The sequence below is a fragment of the Scyliorhinus canicula genome, chromosome 1 (assembly GCF_902713615.1).
Source record: "Scyliorhinus canicula chromosome 1, sScyCan1.1, whole genome shotgun sequence".
Lineage (NCBI taxonomy): Eukaryota > Metazoa > Chordata > Chondrichthyes > Carcharhiniformes > Scyliorhinidae > Scyliorhinus > Scyliorhinus canicula.
The window spans coordinates 123,465,848-123,486,481 of NC_052146.1; the positions used below are offsets into that span (position 1 = coordinate 123,465,848).

At 46.5% G+C, this 20,634-nt stretch overlaps 1 protein-coding gene across 4 annotated transcripts in view; it reads left to right on the forward strand.

The window, feature by feature from the left end:
* Positions 1–20,634, forward strand: part of LOC119967142 (cAMP-dependent protein kinase inhibitor alpha-like) — a 157,954-nt gene that overhangs the window by 27,270 nt on the left and 110,050 nt on the right. For 2 of the 4 annotated variants that reach the window (XM_038799296.1, XM_038799287.1), the window contains one exon: positions 19,123–19,232. The exons of the other annotated variants lie outside the window; for them this stretch is intronic. The gene's annotated coding sequence lies outside the window, so the exon portion shown is untranslated. The remainder of the gene's footprint in view (positions 1–19,122; positions 19,233–20,634) is intronic. 4 annotated transcript variants of the gene reach the window in all.

Below are 20,634 nucleotides of genomic sequence, written 5' to 3' on the forward strand. Positions count from 1 at the left end.
GGCCTCCAACTCCCCACCCAGCTCTTCTTCCCACTTTCTCTTCACCTCCCCTATCGGGACTCCCTCCCACTCCATCAGCTCCTTATAGATCTCTTCCCCTCTCCTACTCCTGTTCTAGACACCACCTTATCCTGTAGCTCCTGGGGCGGCAGGTGCGGGATGGTTGAAATCTGCCTCCGCAAAAAATCCTTCACCTGCAGATACTGGAACCCATTCCTCCCTGGAAACTCCAACTCCTCCTCCAGGCTTGGGAAACCCTCTTCTATAAAGAGATCCCCAAATCTCTCGATCTCTACCCACTGCCACCTCCGAAACGCCCCGCCCCCCTCTCCGTCCAGCCTCCCCGGTTCGCTCATCACAGATCAGTCCCGACCCTCTCGGGGCTGACACTACTACCGGGCTTTGGAGTACCGAGCTGGCGAGAACGGCAGAGGTGCTGTTAACAATGCCCCAAACTACACAAGGCCACCTCCACCCACTCCCACACCAACCCTTCCCCCACTACCCACTTCCTGACCATTGCAATATTTGCCGCCCAGTAGCAGTTAATGAAATTTGTAAGAGCCACGCCCCTGCTCCAGCAGCACTTTTGTCACCCCGAAAGTTCCCGCTCATCTGATCTACCAACCGACCCACATTCAGTTTATGCAGCTGCTCTCATTCCCGCGCCACCTGGATACCTAAAGATGGAAAGCTCTTTCCCACCACCTTGAACGGCATCTCACCTAATCTCTTCTCCTGCCTCCTTGCCCGGATCGCAAAGACCTCACACACTTACCCATATTCAATTTGTAACCTGAGAACCGGGCGGATTCCTACAATATCCCCATAATCCCTCCAGTCCCACCAGGGGGCCCGATACTTCATTTATTTTTAACATTGCCTCTGGGTCCATGCTCAGATTGTCCTTGCTTTTCCCCTTTGTTATTGTAGCTGTATTTTCTTTTGGAACTCTTGTCCTTGTATGCCAAAAATAACTTGTTGGAAAGATTGCATTTGTTTTCAACAGGAAGTTACAGACAATAATGATTTTATGAGATCCAGTTCCTACTGTTGAGAATTTAACTTCCGATAAGCCTTAATAATCATGTTAATTTTTAATGCCTGTGCTTAGAATAGCCTAACCAGTACTAATGAAAGCTGAGACAGGATCAAGCCTGCCTGATGGCACCAATAGTTGTCTGTCTGTGTATATATGTCAGAGCTGAGTGAATGTTGACTTACTGGTGTTGCTGTGAACTCCATCTCCCGAGAGCACCATCCTTGCTACAATAACTGTCTGTTGTCATTAGCCCTTTGCTGTCAAATTGAGATGACGTTACCACGTGCCTCCCCTGCCCTCAAACGATGGCGGTAGTCAGCCGAAACACAGACACTGCAGGAGAAATACCACACTCTCAACTTAATTACTAGGTTTTATTACAAATCAATCCTCCAGAAATGGCAAAACATTCTAACTGCAGCCATCCACAGCCACTTTGGGTCCACACAGTGCCATTAGGTGTTGCAGAGAAACTTGATCCATGTGGGTTAACATGATTTCCCCTGTTCCCTGCATCCTTTTAGCAACAATGTGAATCCATAATTTCCTTTCCTTACTCGAGAATCACCAATCGGAAACCGGAGATTCAATTTATTTCTTTCCCAATTGATTTCTTACCTACAAGATATCCAGCTGAACAGGTGCTGCTCCATAGGCTATCAGTCAACATTTGTTTGCAAAGCTTTTGAGTTAACAAGCTATTATTTGCTCCCTTTGATTCCCTTTCCCCTCTGGCACTGAGATCAATTTGCATTTCACCCAATACCTAGATTGTGGTTGGCTAACATGAGAGTTCTTCTCATCTGTATGCTGAGCTTACTCACTGGATAAAAGCAAATTACTGTGGATGCTGGAATCTGAAACGAAAATGTGTTCCTTCTTCCAACCTATAGTTGTTGACAGGGCCCTCAGCCATGTGCAGTCCATCTCCCACGCCATTACACTTGCCCCCTCCTCCCAGAACAAGGATGGAGTCCCCCTCGTTCTCACGTTTCACCCCACCAGCTTCCCTATGCAAAGAATAATCTTCTGCCATTTTCACCAACTCCAGCGTGATGCCACCACCAAACACATCTTCCCTTCACTCCCTCTGTCAGCATTCCGCAGAGACCGTTCCCTCCGAGACAATCTAGTCCACTCCTCCACCATACCCAGTACCTCTCCCATCACCCATGGCACCTTCCCATACAATCGCGGAAGGTGTAACACCTGCCCCTTTACCTCTTCCATGATTAACATCCCAGGCCCAAAACACTCATTCTATGTTAAGCAGCGTTTCACTTGCATCTCTTCCAATTTGGTCGATTGCATTCATTACTCCCAATGTGGTCTCCTCTATATTGGAGAGACCAAACGCAGACTGGGCGATCGCTTTGCTGAGCATCTTCGGCCTGTGCGCATTCAGGACCCTGACCTTCCTGTTGCTCGTCATTTTAACAAAAGACCTTGCTCCCATGCCCACATGTCTGTCCTTGGCCTGCTGCAATGTTCCAGTGAGGCTCAACGCAAACTGGAGGAACAACATCTCACCTTCCGGTTAGGCACGGCTTTGTATAGCCTTCCGGTCTCAACATCGAATTCAACAACTTCAGATGATTAGCTCTACCCCACCTTGACCCCTTTGTTTACATCCCATTTCATTTTAACTGTCTTTTAGCATTTATTTCTTTCTTGTCTTTTTCTCTCTCTCTCTCTCCCTCTCTCTCTCTCTCTACATATCTATATATATCTATACCTATCTCTCTATCTCTCTATCCTATCACCCCTTTGCTTCCCCTTCCTCTCCCACACATCTGTCATTTTACCCTCTGATGTTAGTTTCTCTGCTGTTTGGCCTTTCAGACCTTTTGTTCTCTGGGGGCTGCCATTAACAGTCTGTTCCCTTGGTTACTCATCTTCCATTATCTCGTGCCACGGTATAAATATTTCCCATTTTTTAAGTCTTTTAGCGTTGACAAAGGGTCATTTGAAATGTTAGCTCTTTTCTCTCCCTTCAATTGCTGCCAGACCTGAGATTTTCCAGCATTTTCCCTTTGGTTGCTGAGGTTACTCACTCGATAAACTCTTGAGATATCAAGGACTCTCATGTATTTATGTGAGATGGGCTGTGCTTGGTTTCCTGACAGCTATCCAGGATGAATTCAAGTCGTTTTCCAAAAAAGTTCAATAAGTGGGTCAGGCAAAATACTATGGATGCTGGAAATCTAAAGTAAAAACAGGAAATGCTGGAAATATTCAACAGATCTGACAGCAACTGTTGTTAAGTAATGAGGTAAGAGACATTCCAATTAGGTGTCTCTATTATGTTAAGTATCCAATAATTGACACTGATATGTAAAGGGGCTTCAGGTGGCCTTTGTGTCAGGTGATGAGTTTTGTGCAGAGTCTGTTGAAGTAAATTAAAGGTGTTTGTGGAAAAGGAGCAGAACCTTTGACCCTTTATACAACAGCAGCTAAACGTTTAACAAATGGTAGCAGAGGATGGTTGCTGTGCAAATGTGAAGGGTTGAAAGATGCAACTTTTCCAGACCAAACCAAAGAGTGAGTGAGAAGAAAATAAAACAAAGATATATGGCTGAATCTAGGATGAAGATGGCTGGATATGACAATATGATTATTTTCTGAAAGGGGATTGTACGACGAATGGAGAAATGCAGTAGTTATGTGGACTAAGGTAACTTCCTTGGGAAAGAGAAAACAAGGTATGGCATTGGCTCTTTCTCTACCTTATGACAGTAAAATCCGGAGCAAAGTGCTTTCTGAGCTGGAATTGGAAGTGTTAGACTCAGAAGGAGGTCTGCAGACTCTATTACGTTATATGGATAAGATTTATAAGAAGGATGACTTGTTAAGTGCGTATAAAGCATGGTCGGATTTTGATAGGTTCTGGAAAATAGAGGATTTCTCCATTGAAGACTATATAATGGAATTTGGCAGACTATATAAAAGGCTGCAGAAACATAACCTGGAATTTCCACAGTCTGTGTTGGCCTTTAAATTACTTGACTCTGCTAGAGCAGACGACACCCAAAGATATTTGAAGGGATCTGCATATGGAGTATAGAATTCTACGAGGAGATCGTCACTGAACTTTGCACAGTTCGACAGCCAGAACGAAAAATGCCTTTCATGGGAGGAACTGTTCTGTCGAGATTGTGAAGGTAATGGCTGTGCTTGGCTATCATATTGTTGAGGAACTTCCGGTGACGTCATGTGAGAGCACGTTGCACGAAAGGTGGCTCCCAACAGTGTCTTTTATTTTTAATCCCTTTTGCCTGATTTTGGGGAACTTGTGTCCAAACCCAGTTAGGTGATCTGGGAACATTTTACTCGATGGAGTTTATGTTGAAAGTTTTGACAAAAAACGCCCAGGCTGATAGCTCGGCAAGAGAGTGTGAAGGAGAGAAGATGGCAGAGGCTGCCACGCCCATTACAATGGACAAGCTCACTACGTCGATGGTGCACGAACTGGAAACATTTGGGAAGCAGATGGACAGGCAGTTTGAGCAGCCGGGTAAAAAGACTCCTTCAAAGCCCCATTGAGGAAGCATTGGGCCCGGTCAGAGAGAAGCTGGGTAAGACCTTGAAGGCTGTGAAAGAGCGAGGCGAGACACTGAAGTGCAGGGAGGAGGCTTTGTCGCAGCATGAGGGGGGGTTTGCCTCGGTGAAAGTGGAGTTGATGCTCATAGCGGAGAGTAACAAGGGCCTGAGGGCAAATGTGGAAGATCTGGAGAACAGGTTGAGGTGGCTGAACCTAAGGATGGTGGGGCTGCTGGAGGGAGCGGAGGGCTCGAGGTCAATTGAGTACTTCTTGTAGATGTTCTCTCAGCTGGGGAGGAAGAGTGGGAGAAGATTTTCACTCCTCTGGAGTTGGATAAAGCCCAGCGGGCACTCCAGCAGAAGCCACGGCCAAATGTCCACTGCAGGTGGTGATTATCCACTTTCCAGAGTAGTGCGCATCTACCAGGACAGTGGGACTAAGCTGGCAAAGACGTGTGCGGTCTTCAACAAGGCAAATTTCTACAGAAAACGAGTGCAGTTCTGGGTGGTGTACCCGGTGTGACAAGGGACTTGAAAGATCATTTATTTGATACACCCAGAGCAAACAGAGGCCTTCATTAGAGAGGAGGGGCTCTCTAATGAAGGCCTCTGTCTGGGGGGAGGCTGGGGTTAGCTAAGGTGGCAGCTGAGTCTGCAAGCCTGGGGGTGGTTTGGGGGTGGGGGGCAGAAGATACTGGAGGGGCGTGGGGTGGAAGGGGAGCGCTAACAGTGACAAGGGGATTTTCTTTGTCTCATCCTTGGGGTGAGGCCGGTAACCATCTTGGGTGGGTCTGGGACCCAGGAATTTGGAAGGAAGGGATGATGTGTCACAGTGGTAATGGCTGACTCGGGGGTGAGAGACCCCCAACAAGGTCCCTCACTAGGAAAGCCTGGGGGAGAGGGGGGAGAGGGGGGAGAGAGAGGTGGCGATTAAAATTTGGTTAAGAGTTTTCTCCCATTTAAAGTGTTTGGGAACCGATGTGGTGTTCTTGCAGGCGACTCGCTTGCAGGTGCAGGACCAGGCTAGGCTGCTGAAGGCCTGAGTGAGCCAGGTTTTGCATTAAAGCTTTGATGGGCAGACAGCCTATCAAGGTACTGGAGATCCCAAATGTGCTTCCATACTTGACGTCGTCATTTTTGCAAAGTCATTACAAGGAGGATGTAGTTGCTTGGGAGTAAGTTGCTTGGGGTTTTCCCTGCCCATATGAAACCCGATATTCGCCGTTCAATCCCCCGGAATAAGGGCATGGGTAGGAATACCGGAATATCCAAATAAAAAGAAGAATCTCGACAAGATGTTCATCTTGATAGATTGAACCCAGCCCAGAGGAGGTTTACAAAAAATGTTGCCAGGGCTAGAAAAGTGTAGCTACGAGGAGAGATTTGATAGGTTGGGGTTATTTTCCTTGGAACAAATAAGGCTGAGGGCTGACTTGAGTGAGGTATACAAAATTATGAGGGGAAGAGATAGTGAGACAGGATAACATTGTTTCCTTTGGTGGAGAATTCTAGAACCGGAAGACATAAATCCAAGATCAGTGGCACAGGTTTAAAGGGGATATGAGGAATAATTTTTTTAATGCAGAGGGTAGTGGGTATCTGGAATTCGCTGCTGGAGTTGGTGGTGGAGGCAGAGACCCTAAACTCTTTTTAAAAAGTATGTGGACCTGCTCCTCAAGTGCTGCAAACCGCAGAGCTATGGACCAGGTCTTGGAAGGTGGGATTAGAAAGGGCACCTGGGTATCCTCGGGCTGGCATGGACAAGATGGGCCGAATGGCCTCCTTCTGTGCTGTAACTTTTCTATCATTCCATTTTCAAACGGGAGATGTCTTGGCTGATCGGTGTGGGGGTTGGGTCAACTGAGACAATGTAAATTATGTAAATTTTATAAGGCAACTTCCCTTGCTGCTCACTCCTCTCTCTCTACTGGTTCCAAACTGGCCAGCTCTATTTGTGCAGGGAGTCTACGAATGATTTCTCCGCGCCCCCCGCCCCCCCTCCCCCCTCATTGGAGAAGCTCATACTCCCATAGGATTGTGGGATTGTCATTAGTCCCCAGCCAGTGGTAAGCAGGCAGGTTATACAGTAACAACCTGAAGCTGGATTGCTCCAGGCCAAAGCCGCTGGCTCCTTCGGGGATGGCGAGGGTGTTAGCTGCATTAATGGGAGAGCGAGGAGGTACAGACCTGTGGCTGTTTATGCACCCTGTGGGTGAGGAGGCATTGAATGCAGTGATTAGTTATTATTATTGTATAAGGCACAAATGGATGGGGAGGCCAAGAAGGAACGACCAGAAGTTAGTGGATGAGATCCTGGGAGCAGACGTTGGCTATGCGAGCGACTCGACTCCAGAACTATTGGCGCACAGGAGAAAGCTGCAAACACAGTTTAACTTGCTGTCTACGGACAGGGCAGTGCTCAAGCTGAGGTATTTGAAGGGCCTGATATAGGAGTATGGGGAGAAGGTCAGCTGTTTCTTGGCACACCAGCTAAGGTGATAGGAGGCTGCTAGGGAGATTATGCAGATGAGGGAGCCGGGTTTTGCGGGGGGGGGGGGGGGGGGGGGGAGGTGGTGGTGGTAGGCTGGGGAAAACTGGAGGCACTGCTAGGATTGAGGGAGGTTCAAACGGCCTTGCGGAAAGATGCAGACGGGGAGGTACTGGGGTCGGAGGGGTTCACAATAGAATTTTAGAAGAAGTTTGCAAATCGATTTGATTCCGTTATTGATGGGAATGTTTAATGGTTCACAGCGGCAGGGTTCTCTCCCTGAGATGTTAAGGCAGGCACCAATCTCCTTCACCTGAAAAAGGATAAGGATCCTGCAAAGTGTGGTCCATAGTGTTAATTTTACTGCTCAATGTAGACATGAAGCTTTTGACCAAGATCTTGGAGCTGTATCCTGATCAGATGGGATTTGTGAAGGACACCAAGTTGTGGTTTTCACCCCAGCAGCTGGGCCCGAACTAGAAATAATTATGTCGCTGGGAGGTACCTCTTTGCGATGTTGGGAGAGGTTTGGGCTGGGCCTTGGGTTTGTGTCAATGGGGTGGTTTCTGTGCGAGGCTCTTTTCGCTAGCATGAGTCCCAACACCATGAGTTTTGGGGTTGTTACAGCTGAATTGGGTGATGAGGCAGGGGTGTCCTATGTCTCCTCTCTTGTTCACATTGGAGATTGAACCATTAGCAATTGCTCTGAGGACTTCAAATAAGTGGAGAGAAATTGTTAAGCGGTGGGGTAGCTGGGCATGTCTGCCGTTGGAGGGGTTTTGGAAGGGGGTGGCGGGGACTTTGTCCAAGGTGGCCGGTTCCAGGGTGGAGCCGGGCTGGGGGCTCACGATCTTTGGAGTAGCATCGGAGCCTGGAATGCAGGAGGCGAGAGAGGCCGGTACACTGGCCTTTGCGTCTCTAGTAGCCCGGCGCAGGATTCTCTTACAGTGGAAGCCCCCGAGCCCGGAGGCCTGGATCAATGACATGGCCGGGTTCATCAGGCTGGAAAAGATTAAGTTTGCCCTGAGGGGGTCGGTACAAGGGTTCTTCCGTTGGTGGCAGCCTTTTCTCGATTTCCTGGCGGAGAGGTAGAAGGTGGTCAGTCTCAGCAGCAACCGACGGTGTGTTTGCTATTTCTTTTTTCTTTCTTGTATTGTTATTAGTTATTAATTTATTACTTTGTATTGGGGGGGGGGGGGATTTCTGTTTGTTTAGTTTTACACCTTATTTACTTTAACTGTTGGGAGAAAATTTGTTGTTGAAAAATTTGAATAAAAATTATTTTTAAAAAAAAGTGGTGGGATAGGACACAGGGTGTCCTTGTTTACGGATGACCTTCTGCTGTACATGAGGGACCCCCGGCCAGTTATGGAGGACATGTATATTGAAGAACTTTGGCTCCTTCTCAGGATGCAAGTTAAATTTAGGGAAGAATGAGTATTTTGTGGTCAACACTTCTGGGAGGGATCTGATATTGGGGAGGCTGCCTTTCTTCCTGGGTGGGACTAGCTTTCTATATTTGGGGGTCTAGGTGCCTTGTGATTAGGCATGGCTACGGAAATAGAATTACACCAACCTGGAGGGTAGGGTCAAGACATACCTGCAAAGATGGGACAGCCATCCAATGTCCTTGGCGGACTGGGTTCAATCTATCAAGATGAACATCTTGACGAGATTCTTCTTTTTATTTGGATATTCCGGTATTCCTACCCAGGGGATTGAACGGCTAATATCGGGTTTCATATGGGCAGGGAAAACCCCAAGGATTTGGAGGAGGGTCCTACAGATGATAGACAGTTAGAGGGGGCGGGGGTTTGCGCTGCCAAATTTGATGTTTTACTGCTGTGCTGCAAATGGGGAGAAGGTTTTAGTGGTGCGGAGACTCGGGGTCTACCTGGGTGTGGATGAAGTCTGGGTCGTGCAGAGGGTCCAGTTTGGGGGCACTGCTGACAGTGTTTCCGCCTTTCGCTCCAGCAAAGTACTCTTCAAAACCGGTGTTCTACGTTTATAGATATGGAGGTTACTCCGACAGCGTCAAGGTGAGCCCCTATTTGTTTCAACCACTTTGAACTGACAAAGTTGGATGTCACATATTGTGGGGGGGGGGGGGGTGGAAAGGGAAGGAGCTGGAGAGAGTGGGTATTTTATTCCTGGAGGGGCGGTTTGTCAGCCTGATGGAGCTGAAAGAGAAAGTTGGGCTCTTGAGCTCAGATGTGTTCAGATTCCTTCGGATATAAAGTTTTGTTCGATAAACGTTCCCAACGTTTGCAGTGGCATGCCATTGACATTTTGGGATAGAATTCTTTGCTGCTTCGGGTCGGAATAGGGTATGACGTCTGGCATAGATGGATGGATTTTGAGGGAAGATCTGGACTCGGTGGAGCGAGGGTAGGGGGGTTGGTGGTGAAGGCCAAATGGGTGGTGGTGGTGGGGCGGGGGGGGGGGGGGGGGGGGGGGGGGGGTTGATGGTGAAGGCCAAATGGATGGGGGAATTGGGAACAATACAGGGGAAGGAAGTGTGGAGCGAGTCGCTCTGCATGGTGTACGCCCTATCATCCTAAGCGAGGCTGAGCCTGGTCCAGCTCAAGGTGGAGTTTAGGGCGCAGAACATAGAACATAGAACGATACAGCGCAGTACAGGCCCTTCAGCCCTCGATGTTGCACCGACATGGAAAAAAAAACTAAAGGCCATCTAACCTACACTATGCGCTTATCATCCATATGCTTATCCAATAAATTTTTTAATGCCCTCAATGTTGGCGAGTTCACTACTGTTGCAGGTAGGGCATTCCACGGCCTCACCACTCTTTGCGTAAAAAACCCACCTCTGACCTCTGTCCTATATCTATTACCCCTCAATTTAAGGCTATGTCCCCTCGTGCTAGCCACCTCCATCCGCGGGAGAAGGCTCTCGCTGTCCACCCTATCTAACCCTCTGATCATTTTGTATGCCTCTATTAAGTCACCTCTTAACCTTCTTCTCTCTAACGAAAACAACCTCAAGTCCATCAGCCTTTCCTCATAAGATTTTCCCTCCATACCAGGCAACATCCTGGTAAATCTCCTCTGCACCCGTTCCAAAGCTTCCACGTCCTTCCTATAATGAGGCGACCAGAACTGTACGCAATACTCCAAATGCGGCCGTACTAGAGTTTTGTACAACTGCAACATGACCTCATGGCTCCGGAACTCAATCCCTCTACCAATAAAGGCCAACACACCATAGGCCTTCTTCACAACCCTATCAACCTGGGTGGCAACTTTCAGGGATCTATGTACATGGACACCGACATCCCTCTGCTCATTTGGCCTCACGGTAGCATGGTGGTTAGCATCAATGCTTCACAGCTCCAGGGTCCCAGGTTCGATTCCCGGCTGGGTCACTGTCTGTGTGGAGTCTGCACGTCCTCCCCGTGTGTGCGTGGGTTTCCTCCGGGTGCTCCGGTTTCCTCCCACAGTCCAAAGATGTGCGGGTTAGGTGGATTGGCCATGCTAAATTGCCCGTAGTGTAAGGTTAATGGGGGGATTGTTGGGTTACGGGGTTACGTGGGTTTAAGTGGGGTGATCATGGCTCGGCACAACATTGAGGGCCGAAGGGCCTGTTCTGTGCTGTACTGTTCTATGTTCTATGTTCTATGTTCATCCACACAACCAAGAATTTTACCATTAGCCAAATATTCCGCATTCCTGTTATTCTTTCCAAAGTGAATCACCTCACACTTCTCCACATTAAACTCCATTTGCCACCTCTCAGCCCAGCTCTGCAGCTTATCTATGTCCCTCTGTAACCTGCAACATCCTTCCACACTGTCTACAACTCCACCGACTTTAGTGTCGTCTGCAAATTTACTCACCCATCCTTCTGCGCCCTCCTCTAGGTCATTTATAAAAATGACAAACAGCAACGGCCCCAGAACAGATCCTTGTGGTACGCCACTCTTAACTGAACTCCATTCTGAACATTTCCCATCAACTACCACTCTCTGTCTTCTTTCAACTAGCCAATTTCTGATCCACATCTCTAAATCGCCCTCAATCCCCAGCCTACGTATTTTCTGCAATAGCCGACCGTGGGGAACCTTATCAAACGCTTTACTGAAATCCATATACACCACATCAACTGCTCTACCCTCGTCTACCTGTTCAGTCACCTTCTCAAAGAACTCGATAAGGTTTGTGAGGCATGACCTACCCTTCAAAAAACCATGCTGACTATCCCTAATCATATTATTCTTATCTAGATGATTATAAATCGTATCTTTTATAATCCTCTCCAAGACTTTACCCACCACAGACGTTCGGCTCACCGGCCTATAGTTACCGGGGTTATCTCTACTCCCCTTCTTGAACAAAGGGACCACATTTGCTATCCTCCAGTTCTCTGGCACTATTCCTGTAGCCAATGATGACCTAAAAATCAAAGCCAAAGGCTCAGCAATCTCTTCACTGGCTTCCCAGAGAATCCTAGGATAAATCTCATCCGGCCCCGGGGACTTATCTATTTTCACCTTGTCCAAAATTGCCAACACTTCTTCCCTACGCACCTCAATGCCATCTATTCTAATAGCCTGGGTCTCAGCATTCTCCTCCACAATATTATCTTTTTCTTGAGTGAATACTGACGAAAAGTATTCATTTAGTATCTCGCTTATCTCCTCAGCCTCCACACACAACTTCCCACCACTGTCCTTGACTGGCCCTACTCTTACCCTAGTCATTTTTTTTTCCTGACATACCTATAGAAAGCTTTTGGGTTTTCCTTGATCCTACCTGCCAAAGACTTCTCATGTCCCCTCCTTGCTCGTCTCAGCTCTCTCTTTAGATCCTTCCTCGCTTCCTTGTAACTATCAAGCGCCCCAACTGAAACTTCACGCCTCATCTTCACATAGGCCTCCTTCTTCCTCTTAACAAGAGATTCCACTTCTTTGGTAAACCACGGTTCCCTCGCTCGACCCCTTCCTCCCTGCCTGACTGGTACGTACTTATCAAGAACATGCAATAGCTGTTCCTTGAACAAGCTCCACATATCCAGTGTGCCCAACCCTTGCAGCCTACTTCTCCAACCAACACATCCTAAGTCATGTCTAATGGCATCATAATTGCCCTTCCCCCAGCTATAACTCTTGCCCTGCGGGGTATACTTATCCCTTTCCATCACTAACGTAAAGGTCACCGAATTGTGGTCACTGTTTCCAAAGTGCTCACTACCTCCAGATCTAACACCTGGCCTAGTTCATTACCCAAAACCAAATCCAATGTGGCCTCGCCTCTTGTTGGCCTGTCAACATATTGTGTCAGGAAACCCTCCTGCACACATTGTACAAAGAATGACCCATCTAATGTACTCGAACTATATCTTTTCCAGTCAATATTTGGAAAGTTAAAGTCTCCCATAACAACTACCCTGTTACTTTCGCTCTTTTCCAGAATCATCTTCGCCATCCTTTCCTCTACATCCCTAGAACTATTAGGTGGCCTATAGAAAACTCCCAACAGGGTGACCTCTCCTTTCCTGTTTCTAACCTCAGCCCATACTACCTCAGAAGAAGAGTCCCCATCTAGCGTCCTTTCCGCCACCGTAATACTGTCCTTGACTAACAGCGCCACACCTCCCCCTCTTTTGCCCCCTTCTCTGAGCTTACTAAAACACCTAAACCCCGGAACCTGCAACAACCATTCCTGTCCCTGCTCTATCCATGTTTCTGAAATGGCCACAACATCGAAGTCCCAGGTACCAACCCATGCTGCCAGTTCCCCTACCTTATTTTGTATACTCCTGGCATTGAAGTAGACACACTTCAAACCACCTACCTGAACACTGGCACCCTCCTGCAAAGCCAAATCTGTGCTCCTGACCTCTATACTCTCAATCTCCCGTACCCCAAAACTACAATCTAGGTTCCCATGCCCCTGCTGAATTAGTTTAAACCCCCCCAAAGAGCGCTAACAAATCTCCCCCCCAGGATATTGGTGCCCCTCAGGTTCAGATGTAGACCATCCTGTCTATAGAGGTCCCACCTTCCCCAGAGTCCCAGTTATCCAGAAATCTGAATCCCTCCCGCCTGCACCATCCCTGTAGCCACGTGTTTAATTGCTCTCTCTCCCTATTCCTCATCTCACTATCACGTGGCACGGGCAACAACCCAGAGATAACAACTCTGTCTGTTCTCGCTCTGAGCTTCCATCCTAGCTCCCTAAAGGCCTGCCTGACATCCTTGTCCCCTTTCCTACCTATGTCGTTAGTGCCAATGTGGACTACGACTTGGGGCTGCTCCCCCTCCCCCTTAAGGACCCGGAAAACACGATCCGAGACATCACGTACCCTTGCACCTGGGAGGCAACATACCAAACGTGAGTCTCTCTCGCTCCCACAAAATCTCCTATCTGTGCACCTGACTATTGAGTCCCCAATTACTAATGTGTCACCAAAGCCAGAATAAGTTGTTTCTTTGCGGGGGTTGAGGATAGATCAGGGCGCTGTTCGACAGGGGCTGTGAGCCACACTCTGTTCTGGTCTTGTCACATGCTTGTGGGTTTCTGTGTCTCTTTTCAGCACCATATTGGCAATGCTGATACTTGAGCTGGTTCCCTGGCCTTCAGTGGCCATATTCGGGGGTATCGGAGCTGAGGACAGGCACGGATGCTTTGGCATTCGCCTTGCTGATTGCACAGAGGCACATCCTCCAAAGTTGAGAGGCTGGTGATGCCACCTAGTGCCTTGGTGTGGGTGACTTTTTGCACCTCGAGAATGTCAAATTAACCGTGACGAGGTCAATTGAAGGGTTCTACTGCAGATGGCAACCGTTCATATTATATTTTAAGGAATTGGTCACTGTTGGGCGGAAAGAGGGTGTTTGGGGGAGGGAGTCAAAGGAGTTTGGGGGCTTGGTATACAAGGTTATTGTTCTCATTATTTGGTTTTACTGCTTGTAATTTTGTACTTTTTGTATATTTTGGTGTAAAATGATACACATCATTGGGTCCTTCCAAGCAACAAAAACAACATCTGCCAAATTTCTGAACACCTAGGGCGTGATTCTCTCAGCCCGGGGCCGGGCCGGAGAATCCCCACAACTGGCGTGAATCGTGCCACGCCAGCACGCGATTCTCCGCAGAGCGAAAAATCGGTGCCGTTGGCGCGGCGCCGGTCGGGGGCTGCTCTTCGTGGCCAGCCCGCCGATTCTAGGCCCAAGATGGGCCGTGCGGCCATTGTCAAAAGGCAGAGTCCTGCCGGTGCCATCCACACATGCTCTCAGCCGGCGGGAACTCGGCGTGGAAGGGTCGGGGGCGGCCTGTGGTGCTTGAGGGGGGGGGGGGGGCTCTGACGTGGCCTGGCCTGCGATCGGGGCCCACCGATCGGTGGACCGGCCTCGCTGGCTGGGGGCCTCCTCCGCACTGGCCCCTGTAGTCCTGCACCATGTTGCGTCGGGGCCAATGTGTTGAAGGAAACCACTGCGCACGTGCGCGTTGGCGCTGGTGCCACTACACATGCGCAGATCCCGCGGTACGCAGTTGATGCCAGGATCAGTAGCTGGAGCAGCATGAATCGCTCCAGTGCCGTGCTGGCCTCCTGTAGGGGCCAGAATTGCTGATGCTGGGGCTGTGTTGTCGCCGTTGAGAAATGCGAAGACTTTTCCGACAGCGTCAACACTTCTGGTTCCGGATTACAGAATCCTGCCCCTAATGCATAAAACGTTAATGGGGTGTATTTTTTTAAACTCTATTTTGAGAATGAAATTATAGGAAACATCCAGTTAAACTAGTTTTGTACAACATTTGCTCCATTTGTGTACTGATGTCATTAATCCAACGCCTGACCATTTTATAGAACATAGAACAGTACAGCACAGAACAGGCCCTTCGGCCCTCAATGTTGTGCCGAGCCATGATCACCCTACTCAAACCCACGTATCCACCCTATACCCGTAACCCAACAACCCCCCCTTAACCTTACTTTTATTAGGACACTACGGGCAATTTAGCATGGCCAATCCACCTAACCCGCACATCTTTGGACTGTGGGAGGAAACCGGAGCACCCGGAGGAAACCCACGCACACAGGGGGAGGACGTGCAAACTCCACACAGACAGTGACCCAGCCGGGAATCGAACCTGGGACCCTGGAGCTGTGAAGCATTTATGCTAACCACCATGCTACCCTGCTGCCCCAATGTATGTAGGTAGTGTTTAGAAAAAAGAGTTGAGCACAAAATCCTGCACCTTCTACCCTACTTGTACAATAATCTAAAACAATTTATTTTGTCATCTTCATGGAACTACATATATAAATCCCTCGTAACCAAAGCTTAGAACAACATTTATTATTTAACTTGTACTCTTGTGGTCATCCAGCGCACTGTTCAATCCACTTTTTGCCTTCCAGTGATCTAATTTATCTGTGGGAACCATGCAATCCTGGATACTCAGGGATTCCACGTTAATGGTGATTACTCCTAATTCTTCATCTCTTTCCAGAACTCCTGCATCGCAGTGTCATCTGTCAGGGCTACAGGTATCCTCCTCGGCTGCGGGTCTTCCCCTCTCTGACCTCCTGCTCAATAAAGAATTGTTTTGTTCTCATTAAAATGTTAAATTCAGCACTTTGCTCCATTCACCTGGCATAAACTTAAAGCAAAGGAATGCAGTTTGCGTGCCCTCTAATCCTGGCTTGACAGCTAGTTCCTTCCAGCTGTGACCTTCTGCTCAATCCTTCCCTCCCACTAGCAACTCCCAAGTGTTGAACTTCCGCTCTCACCACGCTGACCTGGAATACTCTGGCTTTACGACTTCCTGAAAGTGCTCTGGGACTTAGAATGTCAAATCGCTGGGTTGCAAGGAGGGGAGTGGAGAGAACTAGGCCCTAACCACTGAGCTGCTGTTTCATAAATGCTTATTTTTCATAACCGACCTTGAAACTGTATGAAAATCAATTACTTGTGATGACTATTAGCTGCTGAGTATGAGCCAACTCCAGGAGGAGCGATTAAGAGCATCTGCCCAGTGTCGTTGTCCTCATAGCATCACCTGTCTTCTGTGCTTGGCCTCACTTGGTTCCAAGCTCAGAGCACACCAGTACTCCAACAGCCGGAAAGACGTGTATTTATGTAGCATCTTTCACAACCTCTGGATGTTCCAAAGCACTTTACACTTTGGAAGTATAGGCAATGTAATGTAGGAAACATAAGCTTCTGAATGAGAGACAGCTGCTGCCTGGTCCTTTTTAAATAGTGATATAATAAAGTGCATTCACAAAGATAAGGTGAGAAATATAAATACAACTGAATATAATGCACAATAATTACAACAGTCAATGCAATTTGGGACAACTGACCTAAAGCTCTCTAGATATCTTTTTTATTACTTTACTGTCCTCTTTGCTGGCATCTCTGTAGATCTGTTATTAGCTTTAGTGTCACATCACTAATGACACCATTTGCTTCATTTTTCACCATGTTCCTGCATCATGAGTTTGTGTTTTATCAGATCCAGAGGGTCTTGCATTATAGTCCAGTTTCTGCCTCCATTCCTCTTTTAAATGTTCTTTAATGTTCCATGTTCACCATTGCTCTCTAGCTGCTCCACCAGCCATCATAGATCCTCTATTACCCATAACCAAAGTCATGGGCAATCTGCTAATCATCACTGACATGACAAGACCATATCGGGCAACTGTATTCAGGAAGGGATTAATTTATACCAGGAAATAGAGAGTGCAGGTACACACAGGGGAAAAGGTATATCCTAGGAAAGGTTTTAAAAAATAATAATCTCTATTGTCACAACTCGGTTTATATTAGCACTGCAATGAAGTTACTGTGAAAAACCCCTTGTCGTCACGTTCGGTACACTGGGAGAATTCAGAATGTCCAATTCTCCTAACAGCCCATCTTTCGGTACTTGTGAGAGGAAACCGGAGCACCCAGAGGAAACCCACACAGACACGGGGAGAACGTGCAGACTCCGCACAGACAGTGAGCCAAACCGGGAATCGAACCTGGGACCTATTGAAAGACAGAAAATTGAGATGAAGCCAGATCAAGAAATTCAGAAACCAGAAAGACGAACAGAAATAGTGATAATAAAAGCTCAAAAATGAGGATTTAAAATCAGTGAAAGGAACAAACGAAAAGTGAGATTCACAAGAAGATCAAAGGAGCAAAAAGAAAATTAGATTTTGAAAATGACTGATTATTATTTGAAGAAATAACTGATGGAAAAAATATTTGTCAGGAACTTTGTAATGGCACTGCACATTAATCCATACTGTAATATGTAGGATTTTGGTAGCCACTTGTTCTAATTCTTCAGAGTAGTTCAAGGAGTTAATTTCAAAATAAAACATAATTCATGGGATGTGGGCTTTACTGGCTGGGTCAGCATTTATTACTGTCCTAATTGCCCTGAGTGGACTGCTTAGGCCATTTCAGAGTCAACCACATTTCTGTGGTTCTGGAGTTGCATGTAGGCCAGACCATATAATGATGGCAGATGAGTGAATTTATGACAATTGACAATTTTATGTATTGAATTCAAATTCCACCATCTGCTATTGTGGGATTCAAATCCAGGTTCCGAGAGCATTTCCCTGGTTCTTGGGATTACCAGTCCAATGACAATACCATTGTGCCACCACATCCCCAACATTGGGGCTGAAATTTATTCTTTGGTGGTTGCCATTTTGATCCGACTGGATATGTGCAGTGCAAACATTTTAATATTCAGATCTGCTGCATCCCTGTAAATTGCAGTTATGTTACTTGAAGCCGTGTGCAAATCTGTTGGGGATTTGCAGATTAACACGCTCACAAGCCAACAACTAGCTGCTGCAGAGATTTGACTCTAGATCCTTTATAAATTTACAGATTTGTCTTTATCATTTCACAATTGATGTAAGAGCCAATATGCTCATCACTTGAGACTATAGATGTGCTGTTATCACAGTATGGTATACGGTGCAGCATTACACTTATGTGGATTTTTCATACAATTGTTGCGCGCTTTATAAAAGAAAGATCTCTAAATAATGTCTGTACTTTCATTGCACACTTGAGAACTGCCTGAAAATTCTGACCTCTGCTCACACAAAGTAAAGATACTGTAACAACACCCTGGGCTAGCGTGCGGTCGATCCCAGCCCCCCCTTGACCCGGAGTTGCGACACAATTGAATTAACAAATAGTTCTGAGAAAAATACCCATGTTTGGCCCTTGGCTGCCCAATACTTACATTCACCAGGGTTGTAAATTTAAACACAATTAGTTTTTATCAATAGCAGGAACTATAATGAGACATGCAGCGAATACAATTGGTTAACTATCACCTAATTCCTAATCCCCTATTTTAACTTGGCCCCCACCTCCAATGCACCTCACCCACTATATACAGACACTTAAGACAAATCAACACAAGAGGGGTGAAAAAAATTAAGTAAAATAAAAGATGAGTCTTTTTTAGATGGTTGCTTCTAGCACACTTTCTTTGTTCGAGATTTCTGCTTTCCAGTCTGTAATGGTTTTCATTGTAGATTCATTCAGACAGCAGCTTTTATGGAGAAAAAAACCGAGAGAGATAGTAGGTCCTTTCCCTGGAGTGTCCAGGATTCAAACTGAACTGCCCCGGCACTCCGAAAATCAGGCCACTCGAGCAGGACCCAATCACCATCTGTTACTGGGGAGAATGCAGCATTACCACCAGCCAACCAATCAAACCGAATCTTAGCATATCTCTCTGGTGCCAAAAAGTCTTAAGCGTTCTCCTGTTCGAACACTAGCATCAAATGCTACGTTGCAACTTCTTAAATTCCTTATTTTCTCTGTTGCTTGACTTAAAAAATATTAGGCATCCATGGATTAAAAGTGATAATGGCTAAAATAAGAAAGGGGAAATAAGGGAATCAACAGATAGGACACTGACAGTGAGGTATTAGAATGCTCATGGTGACTAGAAAACGGTACTTGGCAAGGGGTAACAATTTAATGAATGGAGCAGAACTGAACAAGAAGAATGTGGAGTCACTTCTATGTTCCACTAACAATCTTTCTTTCCAACATAGTTCACAGATTGGGAGCAGTCAATATAAAGATGGAAAGGGTCTAATGTTGGAGCATAACAGATTGGGACAGAGTCACTTTGGAGAGTGCTGAATCGTGATTCTGTGAGAAGGTAGGCTGCATTTCCCCTCCAATTATTTGATATTTTGCTCCACTGAGGAATCCGCAAAGATACATTTGGAATAAAGGAAGAGGAGGATGAGGCGACAAAAACTAATACTATAAAATTTATAGTTTCAATGAATGGGCAGTTAAAGCTGAGACTGTTCAAGCAGTAGCCTTTTAATAACATCAACTTGTATTTGACACTTAATAGGAGCCAGATCAAACCTTTTTACACCCAAGTCATATGAGATAGTTGGGCAGATAGTGAAAAGTTATGTCAAATAGGTAGATTTTATGGTGTCTTAAAGGAAGAAAACAAGGTCCACGACTTGGGGCCAAGACAACCGAAGATCATGTCCAGGGGCTAGATTCTCCGCTGGCTCGTTGCTCCGTTTTGCCGGCAGCCCAGGGGTTTCCCGATGGTGTGGGACTGCCCCACAATGGGAAACCTCATTGACCAGCTGGTGGGGTGAAATAGAAATGTGGCGCGGCGGGACGGAGAATCCAGCTCCAGAAATTTACAGCATTCAAATTTCACCATTTGCCATGGGGAGATTTGAAGTCGGGTATGTACAGAATTACTGTGCATTCCTGAATTGCGAGTCCAGCAACAAAATCACTATCCCACTGTCATCTGTGTTTGAAGGCATCTCCACCAATGGTGGAAAAATTAAATTCAGGAATGTTGAAGAGTCAGAATTTGAAGGATGCATATATCTTGGAGGGTTGTAGGGCTGCATGAGATTACAGAGATGGCATTTGAAAATAAGGATGAGAATTTTAAAATCGAGGTGTTGTCTAACTGGACGTTGATAGCAGGTCAGTGAGCACAGGGTGATGTGTGACTAGGTCTTGACGTGAGTCAGGACACTTGATATAAACGTTATGGTTTTGCAATGCCTCTGTTATGGAAGCTTGCGCTTTAAGGGCAATATAAAATCAACTTAAAATCTCCCAGGATAGCATCAAAATGCATTTTGAACTTGCTGAATGCCTCCATCATCTCGTGTACCAGATAATTATTTGAACAGCCATTTTTCTATACAGTTTAATTTTTTTTTAAAGTCCTGTGACCTGTGCTAAATTAATTTTTTGTAAACTTTTATATTTATGCTCTCCAGTCCTCGATGCACATGTACAACCTTTCCAGTGTTGTTAATCATTAATCTGCTTTCCAAATGTTTTTTTAATTTCCTTGCTGTTGTGTAATGCAGTGCTTGAGAGTTTTCAAATCTTCGCTTTTGAAATACATCAGTGCTAGATTGGGAATTAAGTATTTTTATCATTCTGCAATTGCTTGCTTTTGTTTGTCCTTCATTAGGCCAAATTTCCAAAAGTCATATGGGGGAAGTATTTCTCTGGATGAAGAGTGCATTAACGTTATAAATATGTTCCATGGTAACCATAAC